Consider the following 21,935-nt stretch of genomic DNA (forward strand, 5'->3'; position numbering starts at 1 on the left):
CTCTTACTCCAGAAAGTTCTTGCTTTCCTACCTAGGTGAGATTCAGAAAGACCCCAAGCCCAGCCTGATCTTGGAAATGCCAAGTCAGAGAGAGCTATCTAGAAGCTTCAATTCTAAGACATATAAAGGAGCCCAGTAAGACAAAAACAACTTTGCCATTACCATTTTTTTTTCTGGATTTGTTTTGGGGTAGTTTTGCTGATGGAGGTTTTAAACTATTGATTGAATTTGTGTGTCCAGAAGGGAGGAAATTTGCCTGAAAAGAGGCGTGACCCAGTGGAAAACAGTGTTTCTTGAGGAAGTAAATCTTAGTCCTTGGGGTCAGCTTTACATGACTACTTCATAACTGTAATTTTGAAACTGCTATGAATCATAATATAAATATCTGATATGCAGGATATCTGATATGTGACCACCAAAGTGGTTGCAACACACAGGATGAGAACCACTGCTCTACACTATCAGGTTTCAAAATAGAAGATCCAATTGTCTAAATTGATAATAAAAATATAATATGATAATAAAAAGATATCATCTGAATTTGGGTTAAAACTACTGTCATTCCCTTTTTTAATACAAAACACAACTGGACAATTAGCTCTCTTAAAGAGAATATCATTATCTTACATTATAATTTTAAGTGTATAGTGTACATCCTTATACCCTAATCTCTCAAATTACCAATGCTACTGACTGACTCTTGGGTCAAGGTTAATTGACCTATATCACCATCTCCAAGTAGAAGGCTTTTATTATGATGGAAAACTTAGCTCATAATAGATTCCTGTATCTGGATTAAAAGGCTAACAAAAAAAATCAAAGACAGCTGTAAACAATACTGGGTCAGTCTCAATTCATTTCTCCACAATGTAATAAAAAATATGAGAAGTGGAAGTAAAATATAAAGTATAGCTGCAATTTACATAACTCATTGGCCTGAAAATTTAAGCTTTGCCATTTATCAAAAAGAAAAGTGCATCAATTATAGCTGGGATGTCTAGCAAGCCAATAGATCTGTAATTCGAAATGATGAAAAGCAATTCTTCTAATTCCCATTTTTAAACAAGATGGACCACCTCATGGCTCCAAATTGAAGTGGACTATGTGTACATTAAACACAAATTTATGGATTTCTCTTTAATGGGCCGCAAAAGATTGAAAGGCTTCCAAGCAAGAGTTTTAAATCAATAGATGAATAAAGAGTTAAAATACTCTGTATTGTTTACTCAATCAAGGGGAGGGAATCTCAATGATTGATATAGCTGTGGCAATTTCTACTGATTATAAAGAAAGCTTGTGTAAGTGCTTGCCAGATTTTTTTTAATATGGGTCTGATCTCTTTAAGTTAACCAGGTACTAATATTTGGGAATACAAGTAGAGTTCCAAGCACAGTATGAATCATTTTATTTCATGGTATAAAGAATCACTTCAAAATGGGGGAGATCCAAGCTATAATTTAATACATGAATGAAATGAATGCCAGTCCCACTGGGCCTTGATGTCATCAACACTGAAGTAAATATAAACTTTAGCAAGCTCCAGCCTCTCAAATGTTTCTGCATTCATGTGCAGGTCTTTCTGATGCCCATTGCTTTCTCTCCCTGGATTCTGTACCTTTGCTTTGTTTTTCCACAGTCTTTTCATAAAACTTAAATCATACTTCAAACCTTTTGAACTTCCCTTGAATAATTTTTTTTTCCTATGGACAGCCAGCCTAGTAGCTGCCTCTCTCTCTAGATCTCCATTCAAAACCACCAGCAAGCCCGCTCTGCCCACTCAAGCTGTTGGCTTCTATCAGCTCACATGCTTAAATACACTGACGATAAAGGTATTTCTTGAAGAACATGGTCTGTGCACTTCCAATGCCTAGCACAGTGCAGGACAGAGTGACAACTCACACAAACATCTCTGAAATGAATACCAAAAGTCATCAATGGTGAATATAAATTGAAATGTAAGTTACTGAGGGGTCTGATGTCAACTTAAACGAATAGTACACAAACACCCTCAGAGCATCAGTAAACTTCCCTAGAGTCTGACTCTGTGTGTGAGAGTACATGTTGTCTACATATGTGTGCAGATACACTTGTCAGTGTGCATGACTGGAGGGCAGAGGTCAGGGGCATGGCTGCCTCTTTCCCTCTCCTTCCTATTTTTAAGACCAAGTTTCTCACTTCGTTGAACCTAGAGCTCATGTTTGTTTGTTACACTGACCAACGAGAACCAGGGATATCCTGGTCTCTGTCCCACCCCACCAGAAACACATATAAACACAAACACACACACACAGAGAGAGAGAGAGAGAGAGAGAGAGAGAGAGAGAGAGAGAGAGAGAGAGAGAGAGAAAGGGAGAGAAAGGGAGACAAAGACAGAGATATGGAGAGACAGAAAGACAGAGAGAGACCTCTGAGGTTACAGGTATGTACTGCCATCCCAGTGTTTCATTTTTACATGGGTCCTAAGGATCAAAAAACCCCACCCTCAAACTTGTGCAACAACCACATTACATACTAAACCATCTTTCCAGCCCTGAAACCTTATTTTTAAAAGAAAAGAAAACAGACTAATAAAATTCTATTAAAAGACAATTACATTAAAGACAACATCTAACTTCTTGGTTTGTGAAAAACAGTGGGAATATATAATCATTGCACTCCTTTTGTGGTGTCATGGGCCACATAACAAAGCAAATATGAACTGTTCATATGCAATCTGAACAAAACTGAAAGACAGATTATTTTAAAAGTGGGCCACGGGAATTACAGCAGGGAAATTCAATACATCATAGTCAGGATGAAGGTACTTTTGATGTGATATTCATTTGTGAGTAGTCAAATTAAATTTAATATGTATATACATATATAACTTATTTCTAAAGTAATTTCAATTTGCTAGAGTTCCCACAGTTACTAATTGTCATTCCAAGTGGCAATGAATTCAGGGATCTTAAAAGTGGGGAGAAATGACTTTTATATTCCTTTTGTTTTCAATCATTTGTTTTAAGGAGTCAACCCTACTCTAAATTCTGTAGTCTATAAATGGAGAACCATGCTTGTGCCATTTTCAGTGTGAGTTGTTGTGGGTTCAGAAAATTAGGCACTTCAGTAGTTGAACTGCAAGAATATAAATAAGGCCAACTAAAAGGCATAATGGAGCCATCCATCAAAAACTCAGTAGCTTTATGGCAGATCTGAATGAGTACAGATCCTGTGGTTACCTCTTTTTTCTCATTTGTGTTATTTGACCTGGGAGGAAATGTTCACCTGTCAACTGATTAATCTACCAGAACATGTATAAGAATTAGCATCTACTGAAAGATGTAAGTAAGCCTGTATGAGAAGTATGATAAAGGTTTGTTGACTGTTCAGAAAGTTCTATTTCTGCATCTAACTACTGTATGGACCACACCACAGACCACCTGACTGGCCCCTTTGGCCCTCAGAGTAAACTGACTTGGGAGTCTGGAGTAGCAATGTGATCTAGATCATTTGCCATAGCCAGGCACATTTATGTGCAGTTGCTGACAGGTCCACCTGAGTTCTCTCCTGGCAGTAAGGTCTTGTTTCACCCAGTCTCAAACAGTAGAAAAGGGTGGTTTGGCTTGAAAGAAGTATTGTAAAATTTAAATCTATCAAGAAAAAAATCTGTCCCGCGTCTATCATACAGGCTAATCAAACATGTCAAATAAGTATAAAAACCAAGATATGCCAAAATTAGATGTTTTGAAAGACAGAAGCTCCAGAGACAAACCTCAGAACAGAAGCACAAAGACATCCAGTCATTTCAATGAAAAATAACCAGCATAGCAAGCAGTCTGTTGTTTTAGAGATAAATAAATGGATGGTTAAACAAATTCTTATTTTTCAGCATGTCTTCTGGCATTTGGCATCGTGTGGGCACAGCCTTATTGCTTCTGATGATAATAATCAGTTCCCACACCGAGTAAAACAATATGACTTCCTTGATTGAGCCAAGGATTGAAAATTGAGAACTCTCTGCCCTAATCTTATTCTGCCCATGATTTGTTCTTTGACCTTAGGCAAAGAATTTCATTTCAGTTTCCTTATCTAGAAAATGAGAATAATGATTGTATCTCTATACCCCCTCAGGGATAGTTCTAGTGTCATTGTTCACAAAGAATGACAGATATTTGCAATGTGCAATTTGTGGGTACTACATTACAATATCAGTAATATCAAATAGCCTTGTCAACAAATGAGAGACACTTCTGCAGCATCCCTTCCTATTCTTTGAACAATGAGAACTGGTTCCCACACATGATTTGATGGAAAAAAAATTGCTATTAATTCAAGGTGAGAGAACCTTGCACTTATAAACGTCTTAATTTTTTTGACTTCCAAAGACATGGTTATAACGTTTCAAAACTATTCCAAAGACAATCTTGACGACTTTCCCTATAACGGTGCATTAGAACCTAGGCTGAATTAGCTGTACTCCAGTGAGAAAATGGCTTGTAATTGAGTGGTTATGAGATGAAAAATTCAAAATACAGTCATGGCTTTTTCAGAAGGCCTAAGTTGGGTTTCCAGCACCTATATTTCGTGGCTCACAATGCCCTGTAACTCCAATGTCAGGTGATCTGAAGCTTACTTCTCGCCTCCATGGGTGCCAAACAGACAGACACACACCGTCACATTGATGAAAACAAATCTAAGGGTAAAAAGTACACTCATTGTATAGTAAGTTCTTAATCTACAGAAACTAGACTAGGACTTGAGAAATAAGAAAAGTACATCTGTCTTAAAATATTAAGTGGTATTATCTAAAAGAATTGGTCTCTCTTCCAGGACAAAAACAATGTCAACTAAGACAAAAAGAATACTGACAGCTATCTTGTAACATGCATATAATTTACTTTGTAGGTCCCCAAAACACCCTGTTTCCAGCTAGAAATTTTCAGTGTTCTGTAAACATCTGTCACTAGATTTTACTGTTAAATTGTACATTGAATTAGGTGAAAATTCACCATGAAAGCATTTGTGTTAATTGATGCAAAAGGCCTGCTAAGAAAGTTCTTTAAGGGCACACTTGTATACCCTAGGAACCTCCTGGACTATTCTGGGTGATAACCTTGCCTAGGCTGCTGCTGATCTTCAGAGGCAGCATAGCAAATGAACTGTCAATCAAACTCAGCTTTCTTTTCCGTTCTGTGTATCAGAAATCATAATCCTGAGCCATTCAGCTGTTCAAATGCTTACTACATGTTTGGAACTTATTCTCAAGACCCATAGAGCTCAACCCCCTTACAGAAATAAGTCAATTTCCCCCTTCATTTTCAGAGTCAGCTTACCTGACTCCTCTATCTTAAGAATAGAATGAGAGTTTTGCTTGTATGTCTGATAGCTAAAGCAAATGAGTATCTTTTTAATTACCGATGTTTAATTTTAACATTTACTACTTTAAGTGAAACTTTAATGAAAATTATCTCTTGCATAAAATTTTGCATGACAATAGCCTGGTTTTGCAATGCATGTCTGGTTTTGCAATAAAACCTTCTACAAAGCAGTCTGACTCCTTATTCCTCTTGGCATTCTGACCCTTCACTTGATATTGTATCTACAATAAATCACCAGATATTAACATTCTTGCGTTATACCACCTCAGTTTTCTGCAGAAACTCTTTTCATTAGGTTGAGATAGGACATAATAGCCATTGCTTCTCCTTTTCAAAACTTACCCTAAGGAAATGATTCAAATATTAATATTACTTTATTTAGTTATGTCTCTGCCCTGTTTTAGAAAGGATCAAGATTTTAAATCACAAAATAAAGTAAAATTTTAAATAAATACATGGGGGCTGGCATAATCTTTCAGTAGTAGAGTCTACCATGCATAAGCCTTGGGTTCAATCTCCATCACTACAAAATGAGTAAAGAAATAAATAACATAATGCTTTAATTACAAAAATGAATATGTAAATTGAGGAAGAAATTGGGACAAACAGAAAGGAAGTACCACAGTGACAATGACACTAAAGCCTACGTGGCATCTTCAGACGCCATTCTCACCGGTGAGAGCTAGGACAGATATGACTTTGTTCTTTTTTAGCTCACAATAAAGACATAAATGCATTCAACTACATGATTCCCTAAAGAAAAATATCAACTATTAGTCCAATAGACAGAGAGAGAGAGAGAGAGAGAGAGAGAGAGAGAGAGAGAGCTAAATATTTATGATATTAAAATGAGAAATAAATTTCCCATACAGACCATAAAGCAAACTTGAAAAATACAACAATCAATATCAGCATTACATTGTAAAGGGGAGGTGCTTATAAACTCTATTATTACGGACTAATTTGAATCGTGAAATCCAATAAAAGCTCCTGTATGGAAAACTGAAACAACAGTTAATCACCCCAAAGAGGAAAAGCAACATAAGCAAGAATGTCCACTGCATCATTTTATAAAACTAAATTATTGTTGAATTGTAGGAAATCTGGGAATTGAGACTTAATTATAGAAACTGAACAACTGTAAAAAAAAGTTACCTAGCAGGAGGAGGAGATATGTACTTACTGTAATACGTAAAAGAAATGAGATATACAATTAAGAGAGTATCAGAATTATAAGCACAAGGATACAGCTGGCAGTTCGCATGCTCCAGAGCCTTTAGCTGCTGAAGGAATCCAGCTGAGGTTCCGTGCGGAAATCATAATTGCATATGGACAAAGATGATTAAATTTGCCAACATGAAGATTACCCTTTGATTGGCAAATGTGGGGGTGTTTTAGTGCATCTGTTTTTCATGTCAGCTATAATAACAGTACACAGCCTTTAAAATAACAGCATACACATAATGCTTTCAGTCTGGTTTTTTGTTTGTTTGTTTGTTTGTTTTTGGAGAAACAATGCAAAATTACCCATTTAAAGCTAGTATCTCTACACTTGACTCTTTACATGAAGAAACAATGAAATCCATCTTTCTTTCACATCTAAAGTCATAATCCATTTTCTCTTCAAAAAGCACAATATGTCTCCCCTTCTGCCTCATCTCCCACAGAACCCCTGGCTAAATTGATTTCTAAATTCTTATAAGTATCTACCATGGGAGACTCAACAAGAACCAGTTCTTGTTTCTTCTCCTTTGATTTTTTTTTATTTATTGGTATTTTACAATGTTCTAACACTACAACTTAAATTTATTCTGTTTTGTGAATCCTTGCACAAGTTAAATGGTAAACAGTCAAATAGCACTGAATTATGTCAAGAAGAATTTCTTCTGTGACCACAAGCATGTGTCAACATGCTCAACACATAACTTTCTAATGAAGGAACTGAGAAATGAAACAACCTGTTTGTTTGTTTGTTTGTTTGTTTGTTTTAGGATTTCTGATCTTAGAAGTTTTGGCACTCCAAAATATGTGAGAACTCTTAAAGGGACAACTAGAGATGATTTGAAATTCCACTATTTTGTTAGAGAAGAGAGATTGAAGAAACAGAACCTAATACGTGAACTGTAAAATTTTGTTGAATTATGTTAATAAATTTTTAAGTTTTTAATAATTGGAGAAAATGCCTAGATGTTTAAAGGAATGCCTACATTTCTAGAGTGATGTATTAGTTGTTTGCAGGACTGGCTACAAGTCTAACCCTGCAGCATGGCCTATGAAGGTGGGTACAATTGAAAAAACCCACCAACCATCCACCACTCATGACCTGATTGAAGCAGACATGATAATAACTTCCAAGAAGCATGTTACAGGTTCCAAAGTCCTCTGAAGGACTTCAATTCTTCACCAGAACTCTCAAAAAAACCTTCCCCATGATGGGGAACTAAGGCTAATTCTTATTTGTCCTTAGAACTCAGACTACTGTTACTTACTCTCTCTTTCCTCACCATGTTTCATTTAAGCAGAATAAACATAAAAATTGCTAGAGGAACTGTAATGAATAGTAATAAAAAAATACCTTGAAATCACATTTTATATCTTTAATAAATGTTTCTGTTTATTGGGGTTCAGATATGAAAATGTTCCTCCTAGAGGCTCATGTGTTAAATGAGGTGGAGACACTGAATGTCAACAGGTCATAAAGGCCCAGACATCATCAGTGACTTAGTCTTTGATAGGCTATAGAGAATGGATGACTAATTGGACAGAGAAAGTCACAGAAGGTAAGACTTTGAAGGATGTGCTCTTTTCCAGGCCCCTTCTTCTCCATTCTCAAGGATTCCTGAGAGACAGCTTACAGCTTGCCTTTGTGCATCATGAACTGCCTCAGCACAGCTGGACTGAAAACTCTGAGACCATGACCCATGACAAGCCTGTCCCCTGTTATGCTGTGTTTCTTGTTTCATCATAGCACAAGAAGAGCTAATGCAATCTCCTTTTGAATGATTCATTTTGCATACTTACTCATTTACTTTCATACTATCATATTGTCTCCTTCCATTTTCAACCTTGATTTTTCTACAGCAAAGGTAACTTTTGGTAATTTCCCAGTTATTCATTCTTACTTCTAAAACCACATGCTATCATTCCTAGAAATTTCGTTGTATTAAATGAGGTCTCAAACAATAATAAAATCCTGAATTTTTCATATATACATATGAAAAATATATTTTATGTGTAAAAATTAATTTCATGTGTAAACTTAAGTAAACTAAAAGACTCTTGGAGAATCGGTAAAAGCATTACTAATAATCTGTTTGGTACATAGAGCCTTTGTCAATAGAGTCTTTGGGAGCATAGAGACAAATTGAAAGAAGCTAAGTCACTGGGGCCCTTGGAAGATATACTGAAACCTGATCTCTTCGGTGTTATCTTTGCTTCTCAGATGCTATAAGAAAGGCAGCTTTGCTCCAGCATATGCTCTCCCACAGTGATGGTCTGCCTTGTAAAAGGCTAGAAAACAATGGGGTCAGTCTTCCATACACTGAAAAAGCAAGAAACCAAGAGACAAAACTAAAGCTTACTTCTTTTGAGTTGAACTTTCTCTAGTTTTTTATGACAAAGACAGAAATATAATTCATGCAGATAGCAAATAACTTGCTTCTGTATCCAGGGCATGCAAATATTAATGGTTTGGTCTAAAATAGACAGTGAGACTGACATCTACAATCTTAATCCACACCATCTTCTCCTATTGAAAATGGGTAAGGATTTTAATGATGTTATCTCATATGACTACTCCAAGCTGAAAACAAATAACTTTCCAGCTATGAGTGCTGCTTAAGAATGAGATTGTGGTAAGGTAAATTTCTACCACTGATACCCCTTAAAGGAGAGAGGTACCTACTCAGCCCTCTGTAGAATATTTCAGCCATCTTTAGGTCCTCTATTTAACAACTTGCCCTCTTAAAAAGCTGCCCTCATTCATCTTCTGTATCCCTTTAGGGACTTCAAATAAAAAGGAGGTAAATATTTAATTCAAAGAAAACACTCAACTAAAGAGACAACTTACAGAATGGGAGAAATCCCTGCCAACTGCACATCTGACAGGGAATTAGTGTGTGTGTGTGTGTGTGTGTGTGTGTGTGTGTGTGTGTGTGTGTGTGTGTGTGTGTGTATCAAATAAACACATATAAACAGCCAATAAATGAACTAGTGAAATGAATAAATAGTTCTCCAAAGATGAAATATAAATGCCTAATAAACATTAAAAAGAAATTCATCAGTCACCAGGAAAATATAAACTAAAACTACATTGAGATTTCATTTTACCCACTAAGAATGGCTATCATTCAGAAAATAAATCAGAACAAATGCTAGTCAACATTTAGGTAAAGAGACACATGCAACACTGGTAGTGATGTAGCCTCAACAAGCCACTGTGGGGAGAACACATGCAGATGGACTAGGACCTGACCCAAAATAACACCCCTGAGTAAATTACCCTAAGGTCAGTAAGTCAACATATCACGGAGATACTTGCACATAGATGTTTAATGCAGTTCTATTTAAACAATCAACCTAGGTGTCTGTCAATGGAGAAAGGGGTAGTAAAGAAAATGTGGTATGTGTCTGTAACAAAATTTTATTGAGCCTAAAAGAAGAAGAAAGTTGTGTTGGATTTAGGAAAATAGAACAAATGATAGATTGTCAATGTTAAGTGAATGAAGTCAGACTTCAGGAGACAGATGTCATATGTCTTTCTCATTGGTCATTCCAGAGTTTACATAGATACATAACACTGCGCATGTGCACTTGACATGAAAGCAGAAATTAAGGTATGTAGAGGGATGAATGTGACTGGCTGGAGTGGAAAGAGAGCAAAGCAGAAGGGTGGCAGTCTAGATATGGTCAAGCTCAGGCTACTTTATATATTTGTGCGAAAACATCCTTTTGAAGTTCATTCTATGTGACCTTGTGATGGTTTGTATATACTCAGCCCAGGGAGTGGCACTATTAGAAGGTGTGGCCCTGTTGGAGTAGGTATGGCACTGTGGGTGTGGGCTTTAAAACCCTCATCCTAGCTGCCTGGAAGTCTGTATACTGCTAGCAGCCTTCAGATGAAAATATAGAACTCTCAGCTTCTCCTGTACCATACCTGCCTGGATGCTGCCAGTTCCCACCTTGATGATAATGGACTGAACCTCTGAACCTGTAAGCCAAACCCAATTAAATCTTGTTCTTTATAAGAGTTGCCTTGGTCATGGTGTCTGATCACAGCAATAAAACCCTAACTAAGACAGACCTTCTACCAACAAAAATTAATTCATATTTTCTCATTCTCCAAAGTTTCCTCTTAGCTGAAATTCCACACAACCATCCTAAAACCTAAGACATTCAAGCTAGAGACATAGGGATCAATATTAAAGCTAGAGATAAGGGATCACCTTTGACTCTTGTCTCTTCCTGACTTTTTAACTCAGTGGACACTATGTTCCCTCATTCCACATTTCTCACTGTCACTCTTACTAAGGGCTCATCAGTGCTTTGTCGATGGTTGTATCAGTAAAGTCAAATGCAAATTGTCTCCAGTCTCGTTGTCCATCTTCCATCATCAACACGGTTGTCTTTCTAAAATGAAATATTAACTTTTTGCTCTTCTCCATAATGCTAAAGCACTTCCCCACTAACTAAAGTTTAGACTCCCTAAGAGTAATCTCTGTACTCTGTCTTCATGATTTAAGTATTTACTTATAATTCCAGAAGGCAATATTCTGTTTCATATCCCTGTTCATTTGCATAAACTATTAGCTACAAGGAGAATGCCTTCTATATATACATTACATATTAACTAATTTTTCAAGGCTAGGCCCAGGATCTCTTCCTTCCTTAAGCTTTTTAGCTAGCCTAATTAGACAGAGTGGCTCCCTTGACCCCAAGTCTTCCACTGCATTCCAGCCTCCAGGCCCTAGAGGCTAGACATTCCAGTGTTGCTATTATACATTTTCATTGTACCTGTCCTCAAACACGCAGCCATTTGATTGTGAAGATCACGACTTAATTGCTTTATTAGTTTAGTAACCAAAACCATCTCATCATTGTCACAATTATCGTTTATTGGGCTTTTATTACACATCAAATTTAGTGCTAAGGGCTTTGTATACATGATCTCAATGAATCAGCCCTGATATGGAAAAATGAGGCTAAACTGGCTTTAATGAGGTGCTCAAGGTCACTCACAATTATGTGCCAGAGGTGAAATCAAAGTCCAGATAGGTTCAGATCGGTGGATGTCTTAAGCCTTGCATCTTAAAAAACCAACCAGAGTTCTTGGAAAGATGCTTCCGGCCCAGGAACTCATTGCTCTAAACTTCAGTTACACTTTCTCAGTGATTTTTTTTTCAGTTGCAGCATTTGTCTAATATAACAAAGCTCTCAAGATATCTAAATAACATTTATGAATAAATCAAATTAAGCTAAAAATTAGTGGAGTTTAGGTTACCTTATACATTTGGAATAGTACATAAACAAATAAATAAGTTTTCAGTACACCTGAGGAATAGATAGGTCCAGAAATGATGAATCTATAAAAGACCCAAATGAAATGTTTATTATTCTTTGTTCCCTTCAGTCCCAATGGGAAGAGCTTATTGCCTTGCCATCTCAGAGAAATTCTAAGTGGCTAATATATAAAGAGGCTGCTGAGTCAGACTCCAAATCACATGGTCAACACCCAATCCTACTGTGAATGTGCTAAGGACCAATAAATGAAGTCTACATTTTGAAGAAAATTGTTTTAGTGTGCTGACTCTGACTCGGTGGTGATTTAGAGATCTTTTCAGGGACATTTTTTTTCATATTGTCGTTTAAGAAAGGTTTGGTAAACTCATTCATGAGGATTTATGAATGGAACATTATTTAGCGATGATAAGGAATTCTTCCTAAGTCTTTTCCTTGTGAGGTAACATGGAGTAGGGAAGAGGCTGGGCTTGGTCTTCATACAGTTGGGGTGGAAACCACATTCTCTAAAAGCTTGTAAAGCATTTTCTTCATGTCCTCTAACTTCTGTTTTCTCCTCTATAAAGCAGAGTCAAAGATGCTCTGCAAGACCATTGTGACCATTATAATAAGGTCACTTAAATTTGAGCATATTTCTGTGCATGATAGCCACTGTAGTACTTCCAAAACCATAGGTAGCTGACACCACTTGAGCTGCCCCTTAAGCAGACACTCAAGTCTCTTCTCCTCAAGGCCATTTCAGAAGAGTGGGGAGGGATAAAAGATAAACCTTGATAAAACAGGCTTGCTGCTGTGTTTATATTTAAAGAATGACAGATGGAATCTCTACCTAACATTAAATCTGACCCCACTTTTCATCTTTTATTTTATTTTAATGTGGAATAGGCATCATAAAAATCTCTGAACCCAACAGCCTGCTTATGTATACCTCTCAGATTCTTTTCTTTCTAGTTGTATGACCTTGGACAAGCTACTTCTGTCTCTCCATCTCTGGGATTCTCCGTAAGTGAATTTTTAACTAAGTGCACTTCACAGAGCTAACTGTAACAAGACATAAAATATTCAATATCTGTCTGTTGTGTACCATGTAGCTAATTACTGGGAAAGGAGACACTGCTCATGGGAGGATCCAGCTGAAGCCACCACGACCAGATCCTTCCAACCAAGAGGACTGTATCCCACAGTTCTGCTTTCCAATGTCTTCCAAATCCCCATTGTAAAGAAGCAACCTCCATTTCTATTCCAGCTTGGTATTGTCATGTAGAGAAAAATACCTTCCTTGACTTTGATGATTTTCTTACTTAGCTAAAAGCCAGAGTAGCTCAACAAATAAATAGGTATTGTTCCTACATGAATGCATCTCTTCTATTCCATTTACATCTCACCTCTATTGCCAACTGGGATATATGTTCAAGACTCAGGGACTGTCTTGTTTTCTATTATAGTTCAACCCTCTGATGACTTACAGGGCCATAAAAGGCACTAAACAAATATTTGATGAATGAACCACAAGTTCCTTAAAGCCAGAATCATCTCTTCACTCAGGAGTAGGCTTACAGTGGAGATGCAGAAAATGCCTCTCAGTATAATTACATAAAACATGGAAGTATAATTTTGCTTATTTATTTTTCTGTTATATTTTCATCTTCTCCATGTTTCAGTTTTCATCATTTTTTGTGAACACCTGCAGGTGTTAAAGAGAGAGCTCTGCAAGGAAAGAGAACCAAAAAAGAAGTCCCTACCCTGTTAAACAGCCAGGAAAGTAAATTTAGCCTCTGTCAGGAATGGGCTTTTAAGGCAGCAAAAGGATTTCTAAGAGTCTAGTTCCTGTGCCAAAGTTTCTGATAAATGAATGCAAAACATGTTTTTTAAATGTATTAGAAATTTCCTCCTGATTGATCAGATGTTGATAAATAACTATAAATTATCCAATATGCGTGAATCACTTTAAGCACACAGTTTAAAATTAGAACCACCATATTAAATTGGATTGTATTTATTTGGTTTCCTCTTTATATAGTGAACACATTTTGCATGACAATCACTGGATACAAACTGGACACCATAAGAAAATTTAAACCTCTGTCAGTCTTTCGAGGGAAATAAAAATAGCATTGCCGCCAATTAGGTGTTTTCATTCACAGCACAAATTTTTAGAAATGATTTTCAAGTAAAATCAGATAATGTTAACATTCCTATAAGCCACTGAGGCCTCAAGACTGAAAACATAAATAAATTACTTAATAAAAAACAAACATGCATGAGGATGAGTGGCAGTTTATGTTCTGAAGTTAAGAGCAACTTTTCAGTAGCTATACCACAGAAGAAAATAAAACTAAATTTGGTGGGTCATACATGCACAAAGAGAAGGAAGTAATGAGGGACTATGGGAAAATGGAAGCAATTCTAAGGAAGAGGGGGGATGGGAGAGACTGATGCAGCTGAAGGCAGCATTATACATTTATGAAAAAATAAAACATTAGTTAATTAAATTAAATGTCATCTGGTAATGTTTAACAATTTTATAATTTTGATAATACTTTGATATACTTTATATTATCTTTCAACTGTATATGTGGATCTTCTTTCTCATTCTAAGAATAAAGGTGGTATTTTGGGAGAGAAAAAGTAAAAATAAAAGACAAAATATTTCTGTTTCCTTGCTTCATGGCATGTTATTTGCTGTTATACCACAAGAGGGAGGATATAGTCAAAAGCTGGCCAATGGTAGCATTTCAGAGGGGTGCTGAGGAAGCTTACATAGTTATTCTTTCTTTCTTTTTTAATGAAGCATTCTCATAGACTGCATACAGAATACAGGAGTAACTGAATGCCTACGGCTGACATCTCAGCTTGAATTGTTCTTCCTTCCCTTTGCCTCCCTGCCATTCACAGCCCATAACTTTTGATCCTCCATCCTTATTTTCCAACGAGATCATTGAGCTGACACTATGATGTGAGCCTCCAAACTAAGAAAACTGTTAGCTTCAATTTCCTCTCGCTATTCACAAATATAGGCCATACAGAATTCATCCCAGCCACACTTATTATATGTACAATGTAATGTCTTGGTTATTTACTCCATTGCATTGGTGATAATGGATAATCAATATACAGATCTGTATCTTCTTATTTGAGAGTTTAAAAGAGGATTGCAGAAAGTATTTCCCCACTCTCAGTTTAAGGAACATGATATATGTTTCAAAAGTACGGAAGTTCTTAAGAATGAACACTATCTGAACAGAAAAATAACTTTGTTTTGGTTTTGGTTCTTGGGATTTTGTTTATTTACTTGTTTTTGCATTGTTTCTTTTTTCTTTTAGGACAGGGTCTCTCTACAAAACCCTGGCTATCCTGGAACTCACTATGAATACCAGGCTGGCCTCAAACTCAAGGAGATCCAACTGCCTAGTCCTGTGCATTTTGTTCAAAGAAAGAAAAAACAAACATTATGAAGACCAGGCTAGAAAATCTAATTGCAGTAGATGGTATAACTCTCAGGAAGCACAGGATGGTTTAAGGTCATATCAAAGATTACACTAGAATATGCTGCACATATTATATGTGCATCAGAGAAATGCAAACCAAAACTACTGTGAGATTTTGTCTCACTCTTTTCAGAATGGCTACAACCCAGAAAAGAAACAGCAACAAATGCTGGGTAGAATTTAGGAAAAAAGAAACCCTTATTTACTGTTCCTGGGAGTGTAACTTAGTACAGATATTATGGGAATCAGTATGGGCGTTTGGCAAAAATGAGAAGAATAACTACTCTATGACACAGCTCTTCCACTCTAAGACATATGCTCAAGACTCAGCTCTACCATGGGGTTACCTATACATCAATGTCTATTGCTGTATTGTTCACAATAACAAAGAACTAGAACTAGCCTACATGTCTCTAAATGGATAAATGGATAATGAAAATGTAGTATATGACAAGAGAATTTTATTTAGCTGTAAAGAAACATGAAATTTAGAGAGCCATGGGTGGAACTGTGAAGTATTCTATTTAGCAATGTGAATCGAACTGGGAAACAGAAATCACTTGTTCTTGCTCACAAGCAAATTCTAATTTAAAATGTCCATATTCATGCGCATTGTGTGAGGTCTGAGCACAGGCTATGAAATGAGAAGAGGGATACAGAGGTGGGAAGAGGTAAAGAAAGAGAGGCATGAAAGCCAAGAGATAAAGAAGCAGGGAGAAGACATACAGAAGAGCTGGGAAAGTACAAGATGAGAAACAGGAAGGACAGGAATGGTACTGGACTCAGCAGTTCAGAGCACTGGCTGCTCTTCCAGAGGACCTGGGTTCAACTCCCAGCACCCACATGGCAGCTTACAACTGTCTGCAACTCCAGTTCCAGGGGATCTGACACCCTCCCAGAGATGTACGTGCTGGCAAAACACAAATGCACATAAAATTACAATTAAAATAAATAACAAAACTGCTAGAATAAAACATGATATTGTATATACTAATTTAAAAGATTTTTTAAAAAAAGAAAGGAAAGAAAACTCAAATGGCAGATTTATTACTTTAAGTAAGGACATGTGTGGCTAAAATGGCAAGATTAATAATTATTAATATCATTTTCTCATAGCTTATTAATATCTTTGTTCTCTTTCTTCTATCCAAACATTCCAGTATGCTCCTCCTTGCTCACTTTCAAGTTAATGACCTCTTTTTTCATTAATAGTTATAATATACATATATGCTTATGTATACCCAAATATGTTCCTAAATATATTCTGCTCAGTCTGTATAATGTTACTTTTGTGTATATTTTTAGGACCTGCTGGAACTGGACAACCAATTATTGTGTTCTTCTCTGAGACATGTATTTACTCTATTCTTAGCATTTCTTAGTTGCCTATAGTTCTTCGTGAAAGGCTGAGGCTTTGTGGTCTTTCCTTTTAGCATGTATATTGGTCAACTTCATGTTGAATCAGTCACAGTGGTGAGGCTCTATGGGTGTAGCTTCTGACATTACTGGGAGACACAGTTTCACATCAAACTCCCTGATCCTCTGCTCTTACAATCTTTCCACCCGCCCTGGAAGGCTCCTGTGCCTTGAATGCTGGAATGGTTTTGTAGATGTCTCTATTGGGACTAGGATACACAACAATGCATTTTGATTGATTGAGGTTTTCTGTAATGGTCTCCATCTATCGCAAAGGCAAGTTTCCTTAATGAAGGTAAGGACTATTACACTTACCTCTGGACATCAGGACAAATCTGTAGAGTGTAGCATGGTACTCTCAGGTTTGGTACTCTCAGATATTTTTAAAAAGATTTGTCTAGCCAAATTAATACACAGTGATTTAAATACACATAAGTGCTAATCTGTGATCAATTTAAGCATGTTGGCTAATAATGTTTTAAAATGTAAGTTGGGAAATTCAGTGATAAGTAGCCAGAATCTCAGGCAACTGTTGCTATGGAGTAAATAAAATTATCTGAAATTAGGTGCCAGGCGGTGGTGGTGCATGCCTTTAATCCCAGCACTTGGGTGGCAGAGGCAGGTAGGTTTCTGAGTTGGAGGCCAGCCTGGTCTACAGAGAGAGTTCCAGGACAGCCAGGGCTACACAGAGAAACCCTGTCTCGAAAAACAACAACAACAACAACAACAATAATAATAATAATAATTCTATTACCTAAGGGATTATGACTTATGTGCCCACTTCAGCAGCACATATACTAAAACTGGAATGAAATTAGGCAGAAACAACATAGACAGCTGTTTCTCATTCTCTCTCCATTAGATGAGTGGACAGTTCCCACATGAGTATATGCCGCAGAGCCACTAAAGCGCCCTGCCTCTAATCACATGTCTTACATGCTTATCAACTCTTACTTTGTGAGGTGGGCGTGTCTTCTACTTTACTAGCAGGATCACTAGCAACAGGAGGAGCTGGTAGGGGGCTGTATAAGATCAAAATACAGTGCATGAAAGTCTTAAAACTAATGAAAAATTAAACTAGAAAAGAAACAGCTCAATACTTTGCAACAGATATAACCTGAAGGTTTGCTTGTTCTAAAATAAAAATTCATACATTGAGGCCACAAGTCCCTAAATGATGGATTTGGAGGTGAAGCCTTTGGGAGATAAGGACTCAAGCTGGTAGAGTCCTTAAATGCATTGTCAAGAAGAACCCAGGGCCTTCTCTTTAACAGATGAGATGGCCATCTGTATACCAGGAAAAGAGCCCTTCCTACATGCTAAATATCCCTTTGATTTCCTAACCACAAGAACAGTAAGAAATAATTATTTTCTGGTTTTTATAAACCACTTCAAGCTGGCGCTGATGCGAATGCTCAGTGTTTAACCAGAAGAATGTGTGAAAACAATCATGAGAGGCTGCTGTTCTGATTTGTTCTTCTCCTGAAGGTCAGCTTCACAGACCAGCTTCACCGTTATCACCTATCTGTCTTCAAATGAAGTCACATCTGCTTGGATGAAAGCTGCTGTCCCACTCAGATGTAGGAAGTGCAGGATCGTGGAGTTGCTGCCACATAGCAGGGTAGCAGTAGCTGCCTTTGCAATACAATGTCTTTCCTCTCTAAGGTAAGGGCACATGCTGAGCACAGGTCAAAGAGTCCTTCCACCTTCCTCCTGACCAGCCATCATCTATAGCCACTTACACATCTATATTCTAGCCATTGCATATCTACGTTACATCTACATTCCTATAAACAGAGGGAAGAGTGGAATCTATCTAACACGGTGATTCTAACAAATTACTATGCGTGTCCATAGTTTTCAAGGCTGCTAAGGGTCTATAACTCTTCATGTGTTCCTGAGGTGATGGACAGAACAACGTAAGGAGATACTGTCTTCAGAAACTGTGAGCTAGCTACTCTCAACTATGAAGGCAATGTGAGACAAAATATACTAAAAGACCACTTTTAATTTGCCAGAACTAAAAGTTCATTGTATCATGAATTACAAAGACATCATATTCACTGACATCCATATGACATCAGCTTCTACTTAACTGAGGTTAGTTCTTACAGAGTTCCATTCCGAGAGCAACAATGTGGCACTTCGTGGCCTTTCCTTCAAGTAGCTCAAAATGATAACAGAGAATATTGTAAATTAAAATCACAAGAGATTCAAAACCAAAAGACTTTGTGGCTTCAACAGAGAAACAGAAAAGGAAAAAAGAAAACATCCTGTAAAGAATACCATGGCATCTAAAAACATTAGCAATAGGTTTTAGTCAGAGCTCCCTCCAACAGTCAGCACCCCAGAGAGGAGGAAGGTGTTCTGCCTGTGTATCTGCATATGTATGCACAAGCACCAATCCAAGGACTGCATAATAAAATGTTAATTTAACTTTATAGAGTATTTAAAACATTTGAAACACAACTTCTCGGTAGTAACATTAAGAAAAGACAGCGTATACCATAACTCACAGAAAAGTCACTAGCTATTACAGTCAATGATATTTGCAATTAAGCTGAACACAACTAAATTATGACTTTAATTAAAAGGCGTTTTCTAAGATGGCACCAACATGTTTAAAATTTAATACATTCTATATGAGATAGTGGAGTTATTAACAGACGATTTCCTTTCTGCCGCGTGTGCACTTTCTATAAAGCAAACATCTTTAACCAATATCAAACGCTCCCCGAATCCATACAAGTTTCATTACACAATAAATTCAAGGAACAACTTTTTCCCCCAAGTTTAGTACTTGTTCATGCTCTGGATATACAATTGTATTTACTCTTATGGTTAATAGTAACAGAATTAATGACAAAACAGTAGTGGCCACAAGGTTCACATTAATTTTCAATGAAGAATGAATAGAGAGCTCAGGGGACTGCTAAGGAAACACGGAGCCTTTTGCCACAGGGCCAGAGTGAGATGTGAATGAATCAGCATCTCTGGAAAGTTTGGAAGTAATCGTGGTGGCTGAGCAGGATGTGTGACTCAGGTCTGAGGCAGGACTCTGGACTTGTCAGAGATGGGATGTGAGGCAGGAGTCACACTCAAGAGTGACATCTTCCACTTTGTCTCTTCTACCACAGCCATATTACTTGAAAATATGCTAATCTATTAGGGTATGTGTTGCGTGAAATACTAAAAAGCAATCCACATTAACGCCAGCAAGACACCGGCCTGTTCTCATCTTGTGGAGACTCTGCTACAAGTATGAAATGCTGTTTCTAAAATAATATAAAGCATAGAAGACAAGAGGATTAACTGTGCTCATACAGGCTTGCTGGTTGAAGGAGCTGTCAATGGCCTTGCTTCTCTTTGTTCTTATGGACTACAGCATAAAGAACAGAGCGCTTGAGTGTCTACCATCTTTACAGACTCTTAGGGAAATGTGGAGGGACAGAAATGCATTAAACAAAAGAAACAGCAAAGTTTCTTCTTCCCAAGGACTTTGTAATTCACTGAGGAAAGTCAGTGTGAAGGATACACACAAGGTCAACATGAACCATATATACAAGGTCAACATGAAGGATACACATCTTTTCTAAGGGACCTGGTGTTCTGCTCATTCTCTTTAAGTTATCTTTAAAATTAATTCATGAGGCGTTTGTAAATATATACTATATTAGAATTCAGATCACTCAGATTAGTCCTTTATTATATTCTCCCTACAAATAAGCCTTCCTGAAGCAGGAAGCCTGGGTATAGCTTCACAACCCAGCACTCTGCTGTTTACAGTCCTTTCACAACAAATTACTTAGAAACTTGGGGCCCACACCTGCCTCAAGCTGCACACACAATCCCTCTTCAAAGTAGCCACTTACTCCAATCTATAGCTGCCTGGAAACCTTTAGTAGCTCTCCTTTCATCCCAATCCTGAAGCATATCTGAATGTGTTTGAGGTGTATGCACACTAGGGCAAGCTGTGTCTTCTAAGGGAACTCTAAGGGGAAAAAAAAAGATCCCTGATTTACCATCTTAATCCTATGCAGGCCTAGGTGTAAATGAGCATAAACTGTTCTTAAAGTCAGATGTTTTGTGTGAAAGAACATACTTGATGAACAACAGGTTACATAACCCAAGCCTACCAATCAAAAGACAGACTACCAACACTGTGCACCCAGCAACCATTTCCTCTTCCTAGACCTACAAAGGGAAGGTTTTCTGGGCAGTGACCAGACTCTTGAACTACATGCTTGCTCAGGACCTACAGCTATCTTTCAGAAACATCTATTCTGTGCTTTCTCTTTGTTTCTGGATAAATCCTTTGCTATTCTGTTTTTTGTGCATGCTTATTCAATTTTTCTGAAGAAAACACTCAGAACCTACAAATACTCTGCAGAGTATTACCACAAGTAATACTCCTATAGAATTCGCTTGTCTTGTCAGAGAGATCTGACATTTGCCATCTTTCTCTTTTTGATCCATATATTATCAACTACAAATTCCTATCAGTTCATCTTCAGATCCATTTTCTTCTCTCTAGTTTTTCCCAAGTATCCTGATTCGGGTTGGTATTTGTGGAGCCCACTGGGCAAAACCCAGCATTAATATGGAATACACTTTAATTCACTTCCTATGGCCCCATTTTTACTGCTTCTTAGCCAAGAGGAACTAATATTTAATAGTGAGAGAAGGTACTGGAAATTTAAACAATCCTGAAAATATTTGACATTAAATCAGAATGCTTGACACAAAAGTATTTTTTAATTCCAAGTTCTAGGTCCACTCCCATACACTCTCTCTACCAAAAAGAAGGGGTATGTGGAGAATTTGTTTTTAGGACACTACAGTTCATTGTATCTAAGGTACTTCTTCTCCCAAGTCTGCTATCTATAAACATTTCACTCACACTTCTCATCAAATTAGCATAATGTTTAATTTTTATTGACAACTTGACTGGATTTAGAATCCATCAAAAAAACACACTTCTGAGTATGTCTATGATATCTTTTCCAGAGATATTTAACTACATAATAAAGACACCCTGAAAATGGAGGCAGTACCACCTAAAGGCTGAGGTGCCAGACTAAATAAAAGATGTGGGGGGGGTAGAGAGAGAGAGAGAGAGAGAGAGAGAGAGAGAGAGAGAGAGAGAGAGAGAGAGAGA

The 21,935-nt window shown here is 37.2% G+C and overlaps 1 protein-coding gene across 1 annotated transcript in view; it reads right to left on the minus strand.

Moving 5' to 3' along the window:
• Positions 1–21,935, minus strand: part of Frk (fyn related Src family tyrosine kinase) — an 89,319-nt gene that overhangs the window by 21,622 nt on the left and 45,762 nt on the right. The gene's annotated exons all lie outside the window — the stretch shown is intronic.

Source organism: Arvicanthis niloticus, chromosome 20, assembly GCF_011762505.2.
Source record: "Arvicanthis niloticus isolate mArvNil1 chromosome 20, mArvNil1.pat.X, whole genome shotgun sequence".
Lineage (NCBI taxonomy): Eukaryota > Metazoa > Chordata > Mammalia > Rodentia > Muridae > Arvicanthis > Arvicanthis niloticus.